This window comes from Struthio camelus, chromosome W (genome assembly GCF_040807025.1).
Source record: "Struthio camelus isolate bStrCam1 chromosome W, bStrCam1.hap1, whole genome shotgun sequence".
Taxonomy (NCBI): domain Eukaryota; kingdom Metazoa; phylum Chordata; class Aves; order Struthioniformes; family Struthionidae; genus Struthio; species Struthio camelus.
The window spans coordinates 38,035,455-38,059,704 of record NC_090981.1 but is presented as its reverse complement, the minus strand read 5'-3'; the positions used below and the strand labels follow the sequence as shown (position 1 = coordinate 38,059,704).

General features: G+C 35.4%; 1 long non-coding RNA gene across 2 annotated transcripts in view; it reads right to left on the bottom strand.

Annotated features, from left to right (window-relative positions):
* LOC104150014 (uncharacterized) overlaps positions 1-24,250 on the bottom strand; it is a 43,518-nt gene that overhangs the window by 6,233 nt on the left and 13,035 nt on the right. The window contains exons 2-3 of one of the 2 annotated variants that reach the window (XR_695471.1): positions 20,874-20,943; positions 18,621-18,691 (exon numbers count right to left, since the gene is read on the bottom strand). This is a non-coding gene — a long non-coding RNA (uncharacterized lncRNA). Of the gene's footprint in view, positions 1-18,620; positions 18,692-20,873; positions 20,944-24,250 lie in introns of those variants that run through there. The other variant, XR_695470.2, reaches the window with a different exon arrangement.

Below are 24,250 nucleotides of genomic sequence, written 5' to 3'. Positions count from 1 at the left end.
CTCTCTCCTAGAGAGAGCTGATAGCCAGGCCCGAAACCTGCTTCTTTACCTATTCCCTCAGTAGGCTGGTTGTTATTCTACAAGAATCCATCATTTTTCATGCTCAGGCAATGCCAGACACAACAACAGAAAGCTGAAAAGGAAACGGTAAGAAGCCTAAGAGGGCAGGCAAAAGGAAGGAAATACAGTCAAGTAAAACCCAATGAAAACTGAGTCCCACATGTTTATTTGGAAGGTACCTATGAAGCATGAAACTTCAGGAAAAGCAAAATAAGAGATGAAATGAAACCCCCAGGACATCGACAGCAGCATAATAGAAAAGGATGACAAATCTGTGGGAACCGGGCACCAGCAGCCACCTGGATACAGGTGCAGTTCTAAGTTCTTCCTGTGGCTTAACTGAGACTGATACCCTCTTCCCACTACGTATGACTATTTTTACAAAGCCCAGAATGTTTTAACCCATTTGCTCTGCAGAGAGATCTCTGAGAGTCAGGAAGCCACCGCCTTTTCTCTGATAAACTTGTTCTTATAGCAACCAATCCACATTCTTTCTTACTTCTAGTTCTAGAGAAACATTTTGCTGAATTATAATCTTTCAACTAGATAATTCAAATCAACCTACAAATAATTCATTCACTTCGTTATTTATTTCTACACATTGCACAAGTTACTAGTAAAATACCGAACAGTTGGCCAAATCCATCTGAGGAAACCTAGTTGGATTTATTAATGAGGTCCTTTCACAATCCTATTTTGAAATCTGTCAGCTGTTTTTTTTATCCATCAGCTATGTCTTATTAGTTCCATAAAATGGAAAAGTTGGGGAGGTTTTCATCAAAACGTAATGTGTTACATAGTGCTAAGTGAAATGCCTTGGTGAAATGGGAATGGTAGGCGTACTAAGTGACATGCCTTAACATGCCTAGGTTATCAATAGGTACCATTATTACCCAGAGCTTCAGTCCTATGAAAAATAAAATATAGGTTTCATACTGATGGTATTCTCCATATTTTTATCTGCTAGTATTGTTGGCATTAATGAAAGCCCCTTTTTTCTTCTATTTTTTTGAGTATCAATACTATATTTTGAAAATGTTCAGCTTTCTGAGACATACTAAAACTAACATTAGTAGGTCAGTGAGCTCTTACATGAAAAATGCTGTGTTAATCTGAAAAAAAATAGCTTGTAATAAACCAACTCTTCTTAATTACAATAATAAGCTTCTTTTTCTATCCAAATCAGCATACGATATTCAGAACAGGTAAAGAGCTGGATGTCCCACTGCCCCTAATGCTCGATATTGGTATAGTTATCTTATTAAACTACAAAAGATTTTAGCTATTGAATATTCATGGTTGTTCTAAATCAGTCTGCACATTTTTTTCTTTTCTATCTAACAAGAGATAAATCACAAAACAAAAACATAAACATAACTATGTGTCTAACCATAAAATAAAAACCCTTGGAGAGATGGAATATGCTTTCTAAGGCATATCTAAGTAAAGCAATTCATTCCTTGGTCTGTCATTTGTGGTAATAACATTTCATGAATGGTCTCTATAGAAAACTAAGTCACAGTGATAATTAGGTTAATGTAAAGTATGCATGAGAGATATATAATATTTAATATATGTGAATCTGTAGTCCTATACAGAAGGATTAGGCAGGGCTTAGTAATTACATAGAAACCATAGAAGAATACCCCTTTGGCACTCAGAATGTCTCTATTCCAGAAAAATCTGTAAATGGCATTTTCATATATCACATTCTCTAGCTGATTAGGTGTGAACGCTAGTAAAGAAAATCATATTTAAACCCTGGAAGAGCCTGGCTCAGGATATAACTATCAGAGACATGTGCATTTGTGTACTTATTCCAAAGAAATATATGGGGGCTAGTAAAGGTGAGGATTACATTTGGGAATGTTAGATAAGCAAAGCTAAGCAACTGGGAACATATCTGGTTCTTAAGTATAGTGTATGATTGTTTTTTATATCTCTTATACTCGTAATATTTTGTTTCTCTTCTTGTAACTGGAAGCCTTAATCCCACTAAATAAACCTCTCCTTGTTTTACTAACAAGTCTGCCTCATACTGAGAGACAGGGGGAATCAAGGTGAAAAATGACAAACTAAAGATGCATTTATCCAAAAAGGTGGCAAATTCAAGCTAACCGGTTTTGTGCTCTAATACACGCTTACAGAGCAGAGTGGTTGGGAAATACTTTCAGTCAAACTACGGAGGGAGAGTATGAAGCTGTGTTCAACTGTAATGCTTCTCCAAATGCAGAGAAACTGAAGCTTCGCCAGAAAGGAAGCAAGTGGCAAAATACTCTCCTTCTCCCGTACAGCCTCTCTGACTTCTTCTCCCTCTCCCCATCAGTGAACTCCAAACATCACGCTGAGTAATGTTTTTGTTCCTAACATTTAAAAAAAAATCCTCCTATGGTCCTATTCATGTTCACTAGTGACAGATTTTTCATTGATTCTTTCCACTTTTTGTTGTGACTGATATTCATTGCCATGTACTAACCACCTTTTATATACTGCTTGTTGAAAATGATCCATAGATGCTTTCACAACTTCTAAACAAGATAGCTTCCCGTCCAGTGCAACCTTTTTCTTTGTGGAATCCTCCTTTCTGACCATCCAACTGATGATACCTTTGAAGTATTTCCACTTTCTGTTAATGCTTTGCATTTCCACACCAATATTCTGATAATAGCTTTCATTATAGAGAATCTGTTTCTTTTTAAACGTAAAAAAAAAAGCATATTTATGTCAATTCCTTTTGCACAACATACCTAGAAATTCAATAACCATCACCCCCAATACTCAGCCTACGCAGGAACTTAGGTTGATAAGGCAAAGGACACAACAGGGAAATTCAGTAATTATCAGTCAATAGTTGGTCTGTTTGTCTTTCTTTCTCTAATAAGTATAAAAGACAGAGTTGAACAGAGTCTTAAGTGATTCCTTCACTTGTAATTCACAGATCTGGGAAGAACATCCCAGGGTTATCCAATCTATTTTCTGACCCAAGGCAAATAATTCCTAGTGAAGTTGTCTGTAAATCTCCAGCCCCAGAGTGGCCGCTTTCCCCCACCACACAACCGCTAAGGGCCCCCAAGTCCACAGTCTGGGCAGGTTCATCATTGCTGCCATGTAATCCTCTTGGGTGTCTGTCCACCTGAATAGGACCACCGAGTAGGACCTTCAGTGCTGCTGAGCATCCTCTACATCTCACATGACTGTTCTCCTTCTCAGGCCAGGCTATCGCCTGCTGTGTCACCCTGCTGTTTAGCTAAGGGAGCCACTCGCATCTGACATGCATGCACTTCTTGAATCCTGTCATTGAACAGGAGGCTTAATTAATATTTTATTTCCCCCCATCAAGACAAAAATCCTGGGCTTTTCACACATAATGAGCAATCAGCACCTTCATGGTAAATGCTGCCCAGTCCTGGGACACTGGATACACGCACAGAAAGCCTGTTTATACAGGAACGTGCAGGCTACTGCAGTTCCTGTATCACAGATCGATTTTTTTCCAGCCAAAAAAACTGCCCACCACCTTTCAAAGGCACTTTGAAGCTAGAGTTTTTCCAGTCTGAGAGACTACAAGTGAGGAAGCTCCATTTTACTTGTAGCATTAAAAAGAATGCTTTTTGCTTTCAGGGCACTTTATTTAATAATAAAAGAAAAGATACAGTAGCCCAAGATGAATTAGTGCTATATTATAACACAGAGGTTTGTATTGTTTGCTACTGCCCTAATCTCTTCATTCTCCTTCTAATTCAGTTTCTCCTGCCACCTATTGATTATAAAATTCTGGAATGTGTTTCTCCCTGTAAAAACTTAAAAGAAAGGAGTAAAGAAATGAGAGATTCCAGAAATGTTCCCCAAATGGAAATGCAAACAGCCCATTAGATTTACGGAAACTAACAAAACAAACTGAAAGTCTTAGCTTTGTCTCGACATGGGTGAACACTGTGGAAGAAATGTTTATTTAGGTGATATACTAGTATCTTCCTTTATGACAGGAGAAGCCTTAAAATGCAGCACATTGCGTGTCACCACAGCAAACAGTAAATATGCACATGGTTATATTCACAACATCCTTGTACATGTCAGCTCTACACCTTCCGACACTTATTTATTATGCATAACTCAAAGGCAGTGAAATCTCATGGTATCAAGACCGACAAGTAGGTGCACAGTACCAAGATTATAAGATGGATGAATAATGAAAAAACAGACTTGAAACTCATGAAGGATAATAACCAATAAGCAATGCAGTAGAACTGACAAGCATGAGAGAAAAAGCAGCTCGTTGTTTTGAGTATAACTATGTAAAAATAATCATTTACTGTTTAGCTAACTTTTCTTCTCGCTGACCTACACATTTCTGGAAATGAAAATGTGTTCAGATATAACCATGTTACATTTAAATTTACAGGCACTTTAGCAGTGTGGGAAAATGAAGACAAGCATTATCTTCAGACAATGAAAATAAGCATCAGCAGGTATTTCATCCATTCATGGTTGCCTATAATGGAGAATATTCCTTCATTAATTGGCTAGCCATGAATTCCAAACAGCAGTCATCCCAGTGTGCAATAGATGTCTCCTATGCATATCGCCAACGTTGTGTAAATAGCACATGCATGGGATAAAATCTGTTTTATGCATACTAATCACAGACTCCTTATTTGCAGATACCCCAAACCCCTGGGGGTTTTCATGTAAATGTTTTCATGAATAGAATAATAGGGATATAAAAACTGTTTGGAGAGCTTTGACTAGCTACTTTCTTCTTTTTCTATACTACTCTTAGAGGAAAGTATACTGAATCATGGATTTGTGCTTTGTGTGGCCTCTTGGAAAGCCAAGTAAGTCAGCATTTCCATTTCTTTCTGCAGCGTGCTCCCTCTCTCTTCCTCCCTCCACAAAATAGCTCAAGTTAACTGACTTCACAGGCTTTCCACTCTTACTCCTTCAAGATAGCACAGTACAGATCTCCTTTTTTTTTCTTTTTTCTTTTTTTTTTCTTTTTTTGGGCAAGAATTATGGGACAGAAAATAGTAGCCTTTGAACTGAGTTCAGCAAGTATTTGAGCAGTAAGAAGATTAAGTTTTCCTTTACTGCTCCAGACTATACCTACTCCTTAGCGTTTATGCTACCTGTGCCAGCTCGAACTATTAGAAAGGTTTATAAACTTTCCTAATAATTATGTGGGGTATTGTGCAATACTATGACATATACTTATTGCCTTCATATGCACCTTCAACATGTACAAGTCCTGTTTCTTTACTGGAATTAAGTGGCAAAAAACTGCGTTTGTAATTCTAGGGTAGCTGTAAGCTGCCAGCTTAAGATCAGTTTAATTTTTATGTTTTACCCCAGAGTTTTAGAGATTTTCACTGAGGTCTGTAGCTGTCCTCTTCTCAAAAGCATCAATAACTTCTCTCTGAAAGCTTCAGAAAATTGGTAAGTTCTCTAATGTGACCTGAATGTCAAAATAAGTAGCTTATCTTGTGGTCTGGAGAGACTTGTAGTAATTTAGCATTGTTGGAGAGGAGAATATAGGTTTCAGAAGAACAATTTTGTTCAGTCAATTAGTGTGGGTACATAGTGGTTTTAATACCAGCAGTAGACAGTATCTTTGCTACCAATGCAAAATACCCTTTGTGGTTTAAAGCATGGATTGTCTTCCTGGCATATTTGCAGTAGCTGGCATATCGAACATGAAACCCACGCAGTAATTGCCATGCTAGTGACTGTCTCTACTATAAAGTAGTAAGTCAATCTTAAATGCTACAGATAATCACACTATAGCAATGTTTCACAGGGAATCAGATAGTTCTGACATGCAGGTACCAATGGTTTCACAGATCAAAATCAAAACATTAAATTCTGCACAGAAATCAGCTGACAGTTTTCTTTTGCCTTTTCTAGAATCTTCCCTTTGAAAATATTTTTTTGCCTTTTGATTATATATTATTATTTCCAAAACAAAACCATTTTCTGCACAGGCTTAGCTATGCATTATGTTTCAAAAATAAATTGTTAGAAAAGAAATTATTTTTCTTATGTTTCTTATATTACATACTAGAAAGGCATGGCTCTTTGATCTTCAAAGTACATCATTCCAAAATAACTCTGTATATTATATCTCCTGCTGTGTTCAAATGCACTTCCATTTAATTACTTTGTTCACAAGAATTGTTTATAGGTCATAGACACTGAACTTTGTGTGATGCACTGAGAAACTAATTTGACATATGCTTTCTATTTCATAACTTTCTATCTAGTGCTAATGAAAGGGTTCTAAAAGCGTCCAAGTAATTTAGGAACATAAAGTGCACATTAAAAAGGTGACAAAGGTTCAGAGGTGTTTATCAAGGGATAAATCCACAAAAGAACTACATAAGGCACAGAATAAGGTGCCTAAATAAGAGCACAGAAGGACCTAAAGTGATCTCCTAAAGTGATTTTTCAGTTGCCACTTAAATGTAGTCTCCTTCTGAGAGTGGGCTAGTATGGGACTGCCTTCAGTCTTACTGCTGGCAAACTAATAGGCACTTTGCAGATTAATGACAAAACAAGCACGAGATATTTGGAGGTGGCAGGGAGGCAAAATGCCGTTCCTATTTCTTTACACAATAACGTAAAGAAAACTGCTAGTGGTTAGGATAAAGGAGCTTCAGATTTCAGCCTCCACTCTGCTGGAGCTCTGGGCAGCACATGGCTTCCAGGTTAGAACCGGTCCAACTTGTATAAGCAATTACATGGCGAGAGAAGTTGGGCTGTAAAAATGCCTTTCTCCTGTCCCAGTTTTTAATGCCATATTCAACATGCTAAAAATTACTCATCTCTCATTTTCTCTGCCTTTTGGCTCAATGAACGGGTACTGGCCTCCTATTCAGCACTTACGTGCCGAATTTCTGCGTATCATGATCTTAGATGACTGATTTCTGCACTTGTTGTATAGGCCAGCTAAAAACTGGCCTATACAACTCAAGCTGAAAGTCCACTAGGGTCAAGACTCGAACCGGCAGGTTCATCAATAAGTTACATTATGATTTACCCCCGCAAACTCACAAGCTAAGTAGAGCTAAGGCCCTACGTGCTGTTACCGCACACACAACAGAGCGGAGCAGATGAGCTAACCTGACATAACTTCTCCTGTGTTATCTTGAAATAAATATGCAATATTCTGTCCTTATTTTAATGAGGGCAGGCGGCTTTGCATTTTCACTAGTTAAGAATAAGCACATAAGGAAGTCATAACAGAGTCAAAGACTCTCTTAAAGCAACTTAAGCAAATAATTGTGAGTTCATTGGTATGTAAATTTATAGTACAAGCTGCTTTTAGAAAAGTAAACTGAATTCCACTATCATCTCACTAAGACTAATCACAAACTTAGCTAAGCATCTACAGAAGGCTTTGCTAGTCAAATCTTTTCTTTACTAATCAAAGCATAAACATATATAATATTAAATATTTAATAATACAGGAGGTGTTGCTTTTAACACTATACTGATGTGTCTTTATATCTAGATATAGCTGAGGCAACTTCCTTGGCTTTCTTAATCAGACAATCAATATGTAACTAACAGCACATTCAAAAACAGTTCATCTTTGACATTTTTTGGGAAAGGCTGTCATTATAATAGCATACATTAGTCAAAAGGTAATAATTAGATTTTGGATAACTATTTATGGAAACAATTTATCTGCTGAAATGGAGATCATTTCTGAAAACATCTATATTTCTTGCCTATTTTTTTCTTATTTGAACAAGAAAAAGAGTACTTGTTAGAAAAAAATTTTGAAGCTTAGTGCCAACCAAAACTCATCCACAGAAAGAACAAAAAGGTCATAACACTAAGTCAAAGTGACACAGATTTCATGAACATTTTCATGTTTCCTTTCCTCCTTGTTTGTTCTCTAAAGCACTGATTGTAGAGCTCATTTTTGCACCCTGTTGGTAGCTTACCCAGCTAAGGACCCACTACAGTCCTTAAAGAAAATTATGCTGACCATCGAAGGTGGAAAGAGGAAAAGAAGTGACAATGAACTGTGTTTCAGATGCTGATAGATCTCAGGAAGTGGTAGAAACTCAGATTAGTCCTCACCAAAATCTTTCACCACCCTCAAATAAAATAAAATAGAGTATTCTCCTCATGAAGCTCAGATGGTGCCAGAAGTCTGCACAAGAGCAAAAGAGGCAAAGACGCTTTGCAAACACTTTCCTGCAATTGCTTTTCCTATCACTTTGGTAAATTAGTCCTGCCTACTCTGGAAAGAGAGCTTTCTTAATCCGAATAGCTTCTTCCTTTGCAAGGAAAGATAAAGCTGATTCCCATTTCTTAGCAGAAATAACAGCAACTTTTTCCATTAGGGAGATGGTTTTGTTACACCTGATTACACCCAGATAGGACGTGAATCGTAATACCACTCCCAGTTATCTAATTGGTACCAGTCTATCTCCTAAGGGCGGGAAGACCAACCCTCTGGGCTCCTGACCATTGAATCACCATATTATATCCTATTAGAAAGGCATGTATTTTAAAGAAAGAAGACTGGGCAGTTAGTATGAATTTATTAGATAGTAGTACGCAAATCCCAGCCAAAACCACTAATAGCTACTGGGCCTCAGAGGCTATGAATCAGAGGATTACGGCTTTTATGCTTCGTTTCAGAATATAAAATTCTTACTCTACATTTGCAAAGGAGGTTGAAATACTTGCAAATGAAAACAAGTTTCCCATTTGGAGGAAAAAATAAACATACTTCAAGACACGTTGTGTGTGCTGCAGGTATCCTTGTGGCAATATCCAAATGTTTATACAGCATCTGGAAAGTGGAATGCATTATATAAATGTACAAATTGTCATCAGTTGTGTTAGAATTCATTGTGTTACTGATTTTTTCTAAGCAGTCGGTTGCTACTTGGAAACTCCTAGTATCTTGATAAGTTCAGGAAATCCTTGGGTAAACGTGATTACTGTCAAAATGTTCTCACTGCTGTGTGTTGTTAAATGCAGCACGACTCATAACAAATAACTGCTCCTTGAGACTGGACTTCTCGTTTTGCGAACTGCATTATCCAAAGTAATATTTGATCTAAAAAGTTACTAGTTAGCAATCCTAATCTTGAACATTACATGGCTAAATACTTACTGGTATTTGTACCTGTGAATAATTTTGTCCCTAAATTAGAATCGTACTGACTGTGGTTGCCAAATTATGAGTGCCGCATAGAAAGCCAATTTTAAACATCAAGGCTCGAGCATTTAGTACAGTTCAAACAAAATATTATTTATAGTATGAAAATTACTAAAATTAAGGGAGGACCTTAGGGATACACTCAGAATCTCTTCAGCCCTTCCTATATAGTTCCAAATACAAAAATAATTATTTAACTATCTTAGCTTCATTTTTTCCCCCGTGAATATCATTCTATGTACACTTCATAGTTTGTCTAAATAATCCGCAAATTATTACTGTGATACTGGTTGGACCTCCAGCTGGGCAGATTCACAGTTAGGACCTTCTGACCTCTGTTTTGGGCTAGCAAGTGCTTATTCTTACGCAGTGTCTGCCCTACACATTACCTCTGGCAAGTAATACAGGGATTATCATAGCTTAGTAAACAATTGCTTCTCTTAGCTGGATGCAACAAATTGGCTGTGTCTCTTGATGGCAGCTTTGATAATGACTCTGTAAATAGGATTATTGGGTGACAAGGCGTATTTTTACCTGCAACTGGTTGCAGGCACAGAAGATGGCAGCTAGATCCCAACCTGGGCAAGCATGTTAGACAACCGATCATCCAAATGTTATTTTTTGCACTACCAAGTAACCATGTCGTCTTCTTCGTGCTGGCACTCACAGGTTTTTCTCTCCTGGAAGGGTGAATTCAATAAGGAAGACTAAAAGGCAAACTGTACATCTACATGCTCTTTCAAAAATGTTTTGTGATTGACAGACAAAAAGTCTTGTACTCTCACTTGTAAGGTTATTAAGTATTATTAGAGAAATCAAAAAGACTTAATGGTAAGACCATTCTTATACTAGTCGTGAGGTTAGTATTCTAGCCCTAGAAATTTCTGCCTGATTATAGTTTACTTGCATTTTAGTGTCACCATTTTCACCTTTTAACTAGCACAGGGAAGCTTCTGGTTTAAGAAAAATATAAATTTTTGGTCACGGTAGAGATCTTTGATGAAGAATTTCGCACACCTCTGCTAAATATTCATTTCCATTTTCTATTCATGTGTTAAAGTCTTCAAAATTAGGCCCTATATATAAAGTAATTTGTCGTTAGAGAGCAAGTGGTACAGCTGGAGATTCTGATCACCTGCAAATTTAAGGTGTGATTGGTAGCAGGACTGTAATTCTAAATAACAGCAGTGACAGTGCCTGAGAGAGAAGGCAACACCTATGTTCATCACTCTCTTCCTAGCAACAGTGGAGCATTATAGGCATTATTGCAAAAGAAAGTGCTGCAATATGTGATTATATTGATAAGAGAAGTAATGTAATCCACTCAGAGCATTACCAAAATGTCTTTCAACTGTTTTACAAAGTACTTACTGGACTATTTTGCTTCTGTGCTTCTTTAAAAGAAAATGTTGAGGGAAGTTTGTTTATGTCCTGTCCTTCAAAAGGATAGCTTTACAACGAGAAGTGTTTTCAAGTGTTTTCTTATTAATATTTCTCTTTATAAAGTAAAAGAAGCTGCAACATTTCATGGAGTAAGGAAACAGATTAAATTGACTTTTTTAAAATTTGAGAAAGAAGATTTTAAGATAAAAAAATTGAATTCCAAAAATGTCTGAATAGCTCAAGGTGTTGCTAGCAGATGCTTATGTCATAATTGCAACAAATGGATGCCTTCCACTTATTCATAGTTACCAGTTCCAGAAGGTGTAAAAAATTCCTTAGATTAAAAAGATCTCTTATAAAAATTTTTCCAGCTGCAAAACACTCACATGAGCTATCACTTTTTTGGCAAATATTAACTTAATAATCCAAGTAATACGGTTATAGAAGACAAAGCCCAAATATATTAATTTTCACTAAAAGAACAAAATTCAACATATGTTTCAATGGAAAAAATAATGAATATTTGAAAGTTGCTTGACTTCAAATATGAGCGCATCTAATGAAGTAGATTCCCCAAATTAAAGTTCCAAGAACTTAAATGCCTACAGACATGTAAGAGAAAATCTTAGTGGGTAACTATTTTATATCTTTTTTTTCTGTTGTGCTAAAATTGAAACTATTCCTTCTGAGCAGACATTTGCTTTTTCTAGTGTACTGATGTTACAGAATAAACCTTAGCAATTATATTTTAATTAGAAATTAAATAATGATTAAAAATCATTTAAAAGTAGGAAATTTCATTACAGCATTCCCTTTTCTGTTTTTTTCGTCTAAGATGGGTCTCTGTAAGACCAAACTTTTCAACTCAGATTGCAGGTGTGGGTGTGTGGGGTGTGGGTATATTTCCCTATACTTCAAAGGATACATACAGGTAAACCTGATATGAACTGAGGTCCTGTTTTAAGAGCTCAGTTCTGCAGTACTGAATTTGGTAACAAATTTGCCATTTACTGCAATAAGCAAGGGTGAATGCTTTAAATTCCATCATTTATTTTTCAGGTCAGTGGGGATGGCAGATGTTTAGTTTTTGTTGTCATTTTTCAAAATGATACCACTTTTTACTTAATATTTCTACTTAAAGTAAAGAAGATACTGAACAGGATGAGCCTGACTGTGCCTAATCCTTACCATTTTGACATTTGACTTCTATTGACTTCTGTGGATTTGGGCAAAACCACTGAGAGGAGATGCTGGCTACAGCGTTGCTACTACAGCACTCACTCAGACTAACCAACTTCTAAATATTTTCACTGCCTGATTTCAAGATCACTCTTGAATAAGGTAACTTAGAGTTGTTGGCTTCTGGGCACACATTGAGTAACTCAGATTAGAAAGTTATAAAAATAATTATTAAAAAAGGGATATGAAAACTCCACAATTGTAAGAAACGTTAAGTTGTACAAAGCACATTTATGTTCCGTGTAACTGCGTTTCCATGCCTGTTTTTTTCTTCTGAATAAAATGATATTCTCTTGTCTTCTGATAATTGTAGATTCACATAGTTTTGAATTCTAGAGCTTCTATGAGTTTTACTTGCCTGTTCTGAATGAATTAGGAAATGTTTAATTCCTTTTTTTTACACTGTCAAGGCTTATACTCCTGTCACATCAATCAGAGGATAAATATAAGGTGTCAGCCATCATAACACTAATACATTTCAAATGCCAATGTAGTAAATGAAATTTTATGACAGTGGACAGCATCTGTTCTATGGTGATGGTATTCAAGTTTTACCTATAATAGATTAGATGGAACCCAAATAGGTAATTAAAATTAACCTTTGGTTCTTTTACAGAACACTTGCATAATTAACAAAAGCTGAACTGAAAAATACATTTTGCTGTAAGTGGCTTTAGGTGATTATAAACCCTCAACTCTAAACTCTGGGGGTTTTTCCTATTAATATGCATATCTCTTATTCTATGTACATTCCACATCACTTGCTCCATATATTTTAACACTTGCCAGTATGAATATTCTCCCAGTACCAGTTTTAATTAGAAAGGATACTTGAAACATTCAATAATGAACTAATGTCCATATGGATTTTAGTTCATTCTGTATTTCAAAAGTGACTTCAAATGTGATATAAATAGTTACCTATATATGTTGACACGAGCAGAACACGTTTATAACATGTAAGTGAAACAGGGAGATATCTTGCTGTACATCTCATTCACAGTATAGCTTGGTACCTTTCAGGGCCATATTTCACTGGTGCTGTACAGGAATAAATGGATCCTTGAAGTATAAGACAGTGAAGAAACAGAACAAATTCCTCCTTTCACATTGATCCAATAGTCATATCTCCAGTGAAAATGTATGAAAGAACAAACTGAAAGACTATTTTGTAAAAATGACACTTGGAAGACCATGAACCTGACATGGGAGTGTACTCAAGCATTCTCTCCGCCCAAACCTGGTATGCAGTAACTTATTTTTTAAGTCTGAAAGTCCTTACCCAGTTCCTCACTCAAAAATAAGTGGATTTAAAAATGTGGGTGGGAGGAGGTCAGAATTTATGTAATTAGCAACACACTTCGATAGCAATTTTGTACACATAGTTTATAAATAAAGGTTTTCTTCCAAACATATTTTAAAAAGTCTGTTTTAAAGGATGTGGTATACTATGCTACCAGTATTATACTCTGCCTGTCTAGTTTGTACCAAATATCAATAAAGCACCATATGGTGTGTTAAAATAACCTTTTTTTCATTGACAATATGCATTTTCAGAAAACCTAAGTTTGTCTTTCTTGAAAAACTGCTTCATCTTTCTCCTGTCAGCCTGTTTGCTTCTGATATGTCCTGCACAGATAAATCAAATTGAGTCATGTAACTCTGAAGGAGGTAAAGACAGAATCTGAGGGAAATGAAAAGGAATATTAGAAAGATGAAGCACAATTTTTTAATGAATTTAAAGAGATGAACTACATAGCAATAGGGTTTTCATGCTAATTAAGGTTATGGGACTTAGTGAAATAAAATAGTATAAAATAAGGAATGTCCTTAAGTTCTGTCTCATAGTGATGTTGGTGCAGGAAACTGATACAATGTTAATGTTGACCCTAAACTAAAATATACCTATTAAAAATGTTGTTTTTTTTTTAATTGCCTCTTTCCCAAATATTTTGTGTTTATTTTAGTGACAATGTTTGGGGTTTTCAAAAGTCCTAGGGATAGGATTAATTGTTTCCACAGAAGTGAATACGCAGCCTATCCTTTGGATACCAGCTGAATAATACCAAACGCTATTAAACTCTACTGTTGAGTCATGGAACTAACAGAAATCAAATAAAACCCAGACTTGCTTCAGGGGCTATAGTAGCAAAGAATTACCCATTGGCTTGGACAGATTCATGTATTTTCATCTGCTTTCAGCTTACTTTCCTCTGCACCTTGTAAAACAGAAAATGCTTTAAGAGATTGTGCCAGTTCCTGAGCTTATAAACTGTCAGACATTATATACTATATATTTTTTATCTTTTAAAGACTGTGTGTATAATGTGAAGAATAATTTAGATGGCTTTTATGTGTTCAATAAATTGCTATTTTCATTACAAATGGTTACACACTACATTTGTGTTAGGAGTCTTTTTTGAACCTTTATATGTGGAAAAATTGTTAGAGAACAAAGAGTTTCTGCTTGAAAGTAATTATTTACTGAAGCAGGAATATTAGGACCACTACTGGCAGAATTAAGTTTAGATGGGAGAGTCTCTGCTAAAGAGATCACAGGTGTTAGCAGTTCTGCATTCACAATTAAGTTGAAATAATTGACTGTTTTAAGGTGTTTCCTTTATGTCAAGATTATTATTTTAGGAAAGGTAAAACTTCTCATAAGCACCTGAAAAATGATAAAGCAACCAAAACCCTGAAAAGGTACCTTGTATTCCCAATGCTATACAAAACAATTAGTTAGAGCATATAAAACACATTTCAGACTTACAATGTAAAATGTAGTCTCATCTAGTGAAAGGTGTGCAGAATGAATAATAGGAGAAAGCTTCCACCTTTTGTATTTTTATAAATGTCTATGAAGAAGGGATTATACATTACAAGAATCAGAATTTGGTCTTTAACACCTGAAAGTTTCAAAAGATACAGCTGAGTTGGTTGTTTCTAACAGTTTACATATCCTCAAAAAAGGAATGAATTAAAAAAGAAAAAACTTTAAAGTCTTCCTAGCTGTAAGTACACACTGATGCAGTTTTGAAATGAGGAGAGATGATACTCACCCTGAACAAAGAAAGCCTTGCTCAGTTAAAATCATATCATAAGTGGGAATCATATCATATCAAAATACAGTTTTGTCTCATTAACTCTATCGCTGAGAATGCAAAATGGCCAATGATACCCAAAGTAATAAATGCTGACCTCAGTTAAGACAATTAGTTAAGACTGACTTTTCAATTTCTGCACTATGGATGGGTACATCAGAGCTTGTCAGCCTAGGCTTGGTCCCTCTAAAATGTCCTGAGAGGAAACTGGCAGTGTTTTGGCATGATTTATTCGACTTATTTTAGATATCTACATTAGGATGAAATTAAATATACCTTAAAAGTAGCTTTTTCTCTATAGTGATCATAAAGAAAATGGAGATACCTATTGTAGAGATGCATACATTTTATCTGGTGAATCCCATCCAGCATATTAAAAGTCCATATCCTAAAGTTATTGAAGACAGTTGTAGCAGTTCAGACAACAATTGTTGAATGATGGCATCAGTCATATAGCTGCATTCTTTCAGTGACGCATTTTTCTTTGCTTTTTAGTTAAGTACTCTTTAGTAAGCAAGTTATAGTAATCCATCTTACCGGTGTGAAAAACTATTCCAATACCTTAAATTGAAGAGTAAGTTATCACCAGAAAAAGACAATCAAACTGTATATTTAATCACTCTGATAGGGCATGCCATCAACAGATAAGCCAGAAACAATGTTTGATGTGAGATAAAAGGTTACTACTTGCATAATCGAAAATAATCTGAATACAAGCTTATTATCCTTGAATGTAAAGGACAATCCATTATAGATGTTATTTAGCTATATGCTTATCAAAGCTCTTGCCTTTTTTCTTCCAGTTTGCGCCACAAAATACACATTTTGACTTTGTTTAAGAATTTTCAAAAAATTTCAGAAAGTGTTTTTATATGCTGACAGAATTATCAGTTCTGAATCACCATTTTCTTGCTGACTACCTTCTCTCTCTGTGCCTGCTGCTCAGGGATCAGAGACTTCTCACTTTTTGGCAATATAGCCTTTGACTTCACTGACTCTCTCAGACATCTAATAAGTTTCCGTCAGGTAAAATTCCTTCTTGAACTAACTATGTGATGGCTCAATATTATCATCATCTTACGCAGAATATTGGTTAAGGGCTCCACAGCACTGGAGAAAATATTCTTTCCCTATTATGCTTTTTTTAGTTTTATTCTTCCTCTATTGTGTTGCCTCGTACCAGCTTCCAAATGAAAACTATTATTAGTCCTATTTCTTTTTTTGCAAAGTAATATATAATGGGATGATTTAAGAAAAATCCAAGAAATTGTCAGCTCTTAATTTTCACCTAGGCTCAGAAATGTCAGTAGGTCATACAATATAAATCTTGCAGAGCTCTTTCTCTAATAGCTATTTAAATGCAGAAATAAAACGGATTTTTGAATGATGAACTTTGTTTTAATCAGCTATTGACATTCTTTTGGTCTGTACTGCAAAGTATAACAATGAAACTTAAAGACAGATCCCATCTGGACCAATATGCAAATGTGGGCTGTCTACTTGTTCAAAACAATTAAGAGTACTTATCCTCCGTACTATATTGTAATAATTTTCATTATTAATCTAATAATTAATCTTTAATATTATGTAAAAACTGCACTTGCTTCAATTGATTAGAAAAGGATTTGCAAATAAATAGTAGTGAAAATGTAACATTTTCAATATAGAGTGCATTTCCTTCTGGTTTCTAGCCTCTACCTTCACTTCATAACTGTAGAAATATTCCAGAGTTTCTATACTGACCACATGGGAATCAGAAAAACAAGCATGTGTGTCTCATTTGGCCTCAGGAAATAATCCAAAGCCAAAGCAACAGTGGACGTGTACACTACTAGTTTTCAGAGAAATTAGTCACTGAAAGCTATGAAAGATCAGCAGCTCTGAAAATCAGACCATTCATTCAGGGGTCCAAAATAGATTTAGGAGTCATATTGAAAGGTCTAGGCTTCAAATTAACTTAAATTGGTTCATTTTATATATTAGACCTTAATCATAGCTCCAGACTTAGCTTCTGCAAATGCTTAAGCATATGTTATTTTACTTTTGCAATTCAAATAGGATTATTTCTGTGACTAAAGTTATATAGGTTCTTAGGTGTTTTTAGGATCATGGATTAAAACTCAATACCTGTAAACATGCAAATACATTTGTAACTTTAATAAATATTAATCATAAATGTCTTTGCAGAATTAAGACCATTTTTAACTGGCAATTTCTTGAACAAATAAGACCTCAAAAACAAATTCCATATAAAATTTCATAGTCCTTTAATAACCTGCCCAGTTTCAAGGGGGAGAGTTGCTGTTGCTGTTTTTTGATGACATTGAAAAAGAGCTGCAAACTTGATTTATGAAATCTAATTCCATCAATCAATGAAGGGGATTGTTTCATTACATTTTATTATTACCTTACCTATATAGATTAATATATACATTATATATTCACATTGTATGTATAATGTTTAATGTTCTTGCTAAAGCTACTTCTGTTCAGAAACCACCATTAATCAAATTTCATATGTTTAAATGAAGGCGGTGTTATATTTCTCTTATTTCCTGTTGACTTTTCTACTGATTTTTGGAGATTTGAAAATTCCATGTCATTTTATAAAAGAAAAAAAACAAGAATTGTGGTTCCTTTAAAACACCCAACTCTCCATTTCAAAACATTTATCTGAAAAAGGAAACATGCAGTTATATTTCTGTTCTCAGAAAACTGCTAATTTTTAGTTTCCAAGTGGTCAGGGTACTCAAGTCCTCATACTAAGGACTTACACAGAGATATTTGAAATCTGTAAAGCCCCACTCTAAAATTCCTTTTCCTAAGAAATTGTTCACCATGACTCCAATAAGCTTAAAATTAGTCTTTCATTATAAAGGAGAAAAAGGATGACTTCAAACAGATCAGAGATATTGAAACGAACAAGAATCGTAAGAACAGTAAAATATAAAAGAGTATAAAATTTCAGGCTGTGTATGAGGAAATGTCTCATCAAAGTACTCTTTTCAGATGTTTCCCAGAGGAACTTTTGGAAACCCTAGTACTTGATTAATTTACATTAGACAGGACGAAGTGCCATGAATACATAGATAGAACAATTTTGCAGCAACATAAATTTGGACAATTCTATCTAATAGAATTAGTTCTGCACTAATCAGATTTTTTAAATCATTTCTAAAAATTACAAGTGGTTTGCTTTCTTTGTTATTTTTATCTGCATAGGTTTGATAAGAATATGCAGTAGGTCATATAAAGCCATTCTTTACATATGCTTAACCTCTTTAAAAATGATGAAAAATATATATATTATAGGAAGCAGACTTTAAATGAAACACCCTGGGCTTACTTAAAAGATAAAATAAATGAATATTCCAATACTCATGTTTAATTGAATGAAGTTTGATTTAACATATGAAAAAGAGAGCTATACAATGTAAAGTCTCTGAAGGATATAGTTACTTGAATTTTCCCTTTTATAGATTGATAGTACAAGCTACTTCTGCATTATATTTACTCTTATTTCTTCTGCTACAATAAGAGCAATTAAAAGTTTTTTCTGAATCTTTTTATTTTTTCAGGTAAAAGTTTCAACTTGGTGCTATATATGTAAGAGTTTACAGAAGAAGAAAGCAAAAATTAAAATTTCTTTCCTTACCACTAACAATGAAGAGTACATAACATTTTTCTGGAAGTTTTTCACGACATTTAAACTTCTCCTGTTGATATCTTCCTAGGAGAAAAGAAATCAGTAGAGCAATTTCTAACTACTACTTATTTATTGTTCCTTGTAATTTCAGGCGTTCTATGTGTATTTAGTCCAGACATTTGCTATTGAGATTTAGAACTAGAGTATCCTATCTCATGCTTTAAGCCTCTTCTTCCACTCCTTTCCCTCTAATTAATGATATCCTTTGTCAATGAGAAAGACAATAGCACCAGAGTGCCTTTATGACTCAGGACCCACAGTACAGACATTAGTCACAATACAGACTTTAATAATAGAGGCTCTGACTGACAACCTTGCTCTCTAAATGTCATATGCTTTAGCCCTCCTTGACTTTCATATTGTTTTTGAGTAATTTATATTTATTAGCATTTCTCCATTTCACTTTCTTTTAATATTTTTCAACCTTTACTCTGTCCACCTTCAATTTTGTAAATTCAGAGAAAAGAAGCATACATATAAGGAATCTACCAATTAAGCTATCGATGAATTAAGTGTTCAGCTGTCATCTAGTAAAATTCATGCTCTGATGGGGTCATTTCGTTCCCTATAGAGTGCACAGGACACCTGAAAATTAAGAACGTGACCAAAAAAGCTACCTACTGCTTAAAGAATTGCCTAGTCCATCTAGTAGCAAATTTTGATTCTGCTCTGATTTCCTAACATCGAACTGCATTAATAATTTTTCTTTTCAGTTGCTGCTCATGGACATGAATCCTACAGCTGCAGCTCAGCCTTTTCTCACCCCTCTTGTTTCTCATTCACTGAACAGCCAGCTGAAAATCAGATTAGACTGTTTGCTCAGGGTAGGAGAGACTAAGTCTGAATCTGTCCTTCAAAAAGACCTGCTGAAGGTCTGTGGTGTGAGTTGAGATCCAGAACCTCCTGGAAGTCTTTGAGAGCAGTACAGCAAATCAGGCAATGCTTGTCGCCTGCAGTCACGACAGCTGGACAAGAGTCACTGACCCAAACAACCTGGCTAGGTTGTATCTCCAATCCCATCCCATCACTGCTACTGCTTCTCATCCTCTAGTAAGCAAAAAGGACAGGCAGTATGGGAGAATATCTGCAGCAGAATTAGGTTCACAAATAACATAATATCTTATACTTCAGCTCTTCTCTCTTGCCAGCGTGGCATAGCCTTGCCAACCCTGCAGTTATGTATGGCACAAGAAGCAAGAAAGGAGGAATAGTGGAGATGAAAGGTATCCTGAAGAGGACAAAGGTAGAAGAGATGATCATGAATGTATTTTTCACTACAAAAAACAAATAAATAAAAAAGAGTTGCCACTGCACTGGACTATATATGAAGACCTGGGTATAGCTGTATATACATGCACACATTACAGACTTTATGAATATATTTAGAAAATCCAGTAGGATACCCATCCATGTCTTGGATGTTGGAAATAAATAAGAGGATCAGTAAATGATTGATATAAATGAGTTTAGCTTTCAAATGCACTTATCTGAGAGGGAACAGATGTTATAAAAACAAATAATGGATATTATGTGAAGAAATACTGCTCATATGCTCTGGGATTATAAAATAGAATCATATTTATTACAACATGACTGGTATACGTCCCATTTCAACTCTGCAAATTAGCCTTCTGTGTATCTATTAGGAAACATTTCCTTCCTAAATGACTTAGATTGTGGTAATGGGAAATAGTTACTCAACGCTGCAACGATTGCTCAAATAAAATTAATTGTGCAATGTTGGAAATCTCCTTTATCTATAAGAGCTGATTACTTTGAAGCAATGGGCAATCTAGCAGCTTATAAAAGTATACCTCTCAAACCAAAAGGTAAACAGGAAACATTCTGTTCTATTTTCATGGATACTTGTAAAGAGAAATGCATAAGATATAATTGTTTTTTTCTGCTAACAAACAAAATTTAGTAACTCAGATTCATATGCTTCCCCATGTACATTGTTCAACTTTGTTGAAAACAGTAATTAAGGGGACCCTTGAAACGGCTGAGTTCTATACCCTTTACTTTGAAACTGGTTAAGTATTACTATTCATGTGAAAAAAAAAAAGCATTTTTATGAAAATAGGAATCTATCAGCATAATTTATAGGTTCTATCCTGTAGGACGCTGATGAAAAGAAGGAAAAAACAAGACAAAATTTCCAATGATTTCAGTGCATTTTAGATCAAGTCCTTGGAACTAAGCCTACCTGAACAAATAGGCTCTGGGAAATACGCACTCCTCAACACCTTTGTCCTTCTACACAGAGCCGATCATACCTAAGAAATAAGGAAAACGGATACAATGATAGTAATAAGACCAGAGTATTTATGTTTATGTGCAACTCAGAGAATATAAGTGATATCTAACACATAGCTTTAGTATATTTTGATAGATAGATAAGACAACTATGCCAAATAATACAAAAAAGGCTTTGCCCGGTAGATTTGGATTTGGAAACAGGAAGTTTCCAAAGTGTCACCACGGCTCGGATATCTCCACATGACCTTGCATTGCCAAGAAACTACCAAAGAACAACCCTAGTACTACCAACAAGTTTTTGTAATAATTAAAATCTAGCCCGGATGACAGCTGACCATAGCTATAGTTTCAGAGAGAATCAAACTCTGAAGTGCTTCTAAGGCATTTATGAGTTAAAATCAAAGAATAAAACTCCATCTAGAGACAATTCAGACAGCCAGTGCTGAATCCAGAACATTGGCAATATATGATCCCCCCAAAATAGCTTACACAGTAAAGTCTTTAAAAAGCAGCCTCAGTGAAGTATATCTGTCATTGCCTATTCAAATACCTGCAAAATGCAAGAATCAATCTGAAAGTGGCAGAGCATTATCACCTGCCTGCATACAGAAGCATTAATGCTTCCAGACAATACATTTCCGTATTTGGCTGGCTAAGTTGCAAGGATATAATTGTGAAGGTGGGATTGAAGGCCCTATGACGGTCCTTTGCTTAGAATATTTTCCTGAAAGTATTTGTGGAAACTATAATTCAAAGTTTGTGAAGGTCTTGATCATTCACAGAATCACAGAATCACAGAATCACAGAATCTCCCCTCCACGGGGAGAACGAGGGAGCAACACTGCATCCTTTGAAAGATCAATTGTGGTTAAAAAAAAAAAAAAAAAAGCTGAGTAAATGCTGCAGACAGCGTGAGTGGCAGAAGGCTCACATGCCCACGTACCTCCGGCAATGGCTAGTGGCCATGCATACTCTTATCAAAGAACCCATTCTCTTTCTTTTGTCCGTGCCTGACACTTATGACCACCTTCTCACTCCTTTCTCAGATTTTTCTAAGCATTTCTCTTAGGAACATCTGAAATTAATGGTTACTCCTCTTTTTAGGATTGAAGTTGCACAGGATTGAGATATACATACTTTGTTTTAATTTAAGAGTGCATGGTCTGCTTTTTCCCCATGTCCTCAGGGGCTAAATAAGCCACTGCACACGCAAGTCATTTTACTGAGTGCTGCAGCAGTCTGCCTGACCAGTCAGAAAAAAAACAGACTGCTCTTGTTCATGTTGCATTATTAGTGGTATCTATTATTTATATTACTAAAGTACCAAGAAACACTAACCATGGATGAGGATTTGCACTGTGCTACACACTATACAAATACAGATCAATAAAGTGACACCTGGCCCAGAGAACTTAAATTCAGCAAAGCTTAACATCTTGCAGTACAAAGGTGAAAAAGGATAACATTTCTGAAGCTGCTGGAAGATTATTGAAGAAACACACTAACTGGATACTTAAAATAGTATGATGCATCCTTAAGATTGTTTCTTCCTTTCTGCATTTGCCAAGGTATTGTGAAACTTATTAAGTATAAGCTTTTAGTTTCATTGATATACGGTGAGTTGTTGCTATTTTAATTTTCATTTTTATCTTGACTCCAAACAGATATTTGTTCAAGAGGTCAGACCATTACAGACACACCATTCTGCTTCTTATCTGGAGTCCGTCTTTTATCACAGTTTCACTTTCTACTTGTTTAATGTAATGATGTCAGTAAAAAGTTTCAATTACAGCAACTGGGAATAAAGGAAAGTGACCTGTGCTGATGTTTCTTAACATCTTTCTTTGAAGAAACAATTTAAGCCCATATTGAGGTGGATGAAAGACAAAATTTTCTAGGATACAAAAATGAAGAAAATTTTCAGTGACTTACCTGAACTCCTCATCATATTTAAAATCTTTTTTTCAGACTTTATAATTATTTTCATGTTCTCCGTCTCTTTATGAGGAAACTTCAAGGCAATAGTTCATTATCATGTTATATTCAACAAAAATCCAAAAAATGTCATTTAGTTTAACGGAAGGCTCTGTCCTGTATATATTTTTTAATTGAAGGAAGTTGAGACTTTCTCCATATACAAAAATCACTGATTTCACATAGCAATGGAGTTGAATATCCCTGGTATAACTAGCCAACATGGAGAAAGCGCAGTCTACGTTTATATATCGAAGTCAGTCATCCGAACTCCTCCATTTTTTGGCAGAAAAGCAAGATGCAGGTAAGTCACAGTGTGGCATATGCATATATCTGTAGTTATAATATATACTTATATTTATGTAAATATAAAATAAAACAAAGAAATAGATAGAGACAGAGAGAAAAACCTCATTTTCCTGGCAAATGGATCCATAAAGGAAAACATTGTTTCTAAAGCTCTCTTCTTATTTAGGAGTATAAAATTATAGGATATGAGTCTTGTCAGTCTGAGAAGAAGAAAGATGCCTCTCATTTAATGTTCCTAAAGTGAAGCTCCAAGACTCCCCCATAAGTTGTAAATAGATTTCCACCTTCAGGCACTTCCACCCTGTCAACAAGTGTCCACTCTCATGGATCAAACTGAATGCTCCGATATGATTAGAGTATTCAGAGCCCTGCCAGGAGGGCCTGTGTGCAGGCGGTTAGCTCTAACTAGCAGATGAAAAACATGAGAACTTTCTATTCCTGAGAAAAATCCCAGAAACAGCCAAACTGATGAAGAAAACTTGGATTCAGATATACATATGGCTATTATTTCAGTTATCAGTTTGAAGAATTAGATGTAGAGCATATATGGTTTACCTACTCGGTTCAGAGACAGGTAGGGATGCCTGACGACACGCAATAACGTGTTTTTTCTGTAAAAATTACACAGATCATATAAAAAATACATTTTATAAATTAAAATTTAACTGCTGAAGTTTGTGGTCCGGAGAGCTACCACTTAAAGATTCAGAGATTCTAAATACATTTGGAAAAAACCTTGTAGACATTTTCATCTGAGGTAATACTTCAGAGCGTGCGCAATTGTTGCCTGAGACGCTCAACGACTGTCTGATTATTTTATGCAAATATATGCAGATTATGTTATAATATCAAGACAAAACAAAGTCATTGCAAGTCTATCCAGATGATACTATGAATAATAAGCTGAAGTAAAATGAAACCAATGCCAATGTATGCCTATTGAAGCGATGTTGCAATGTCAAAATTATACTGGTAGATTTCCCTGCTGACCACATAGAGATGTCCAGCTTTAAATAACAAATTGTTAGGCAACTATAAATT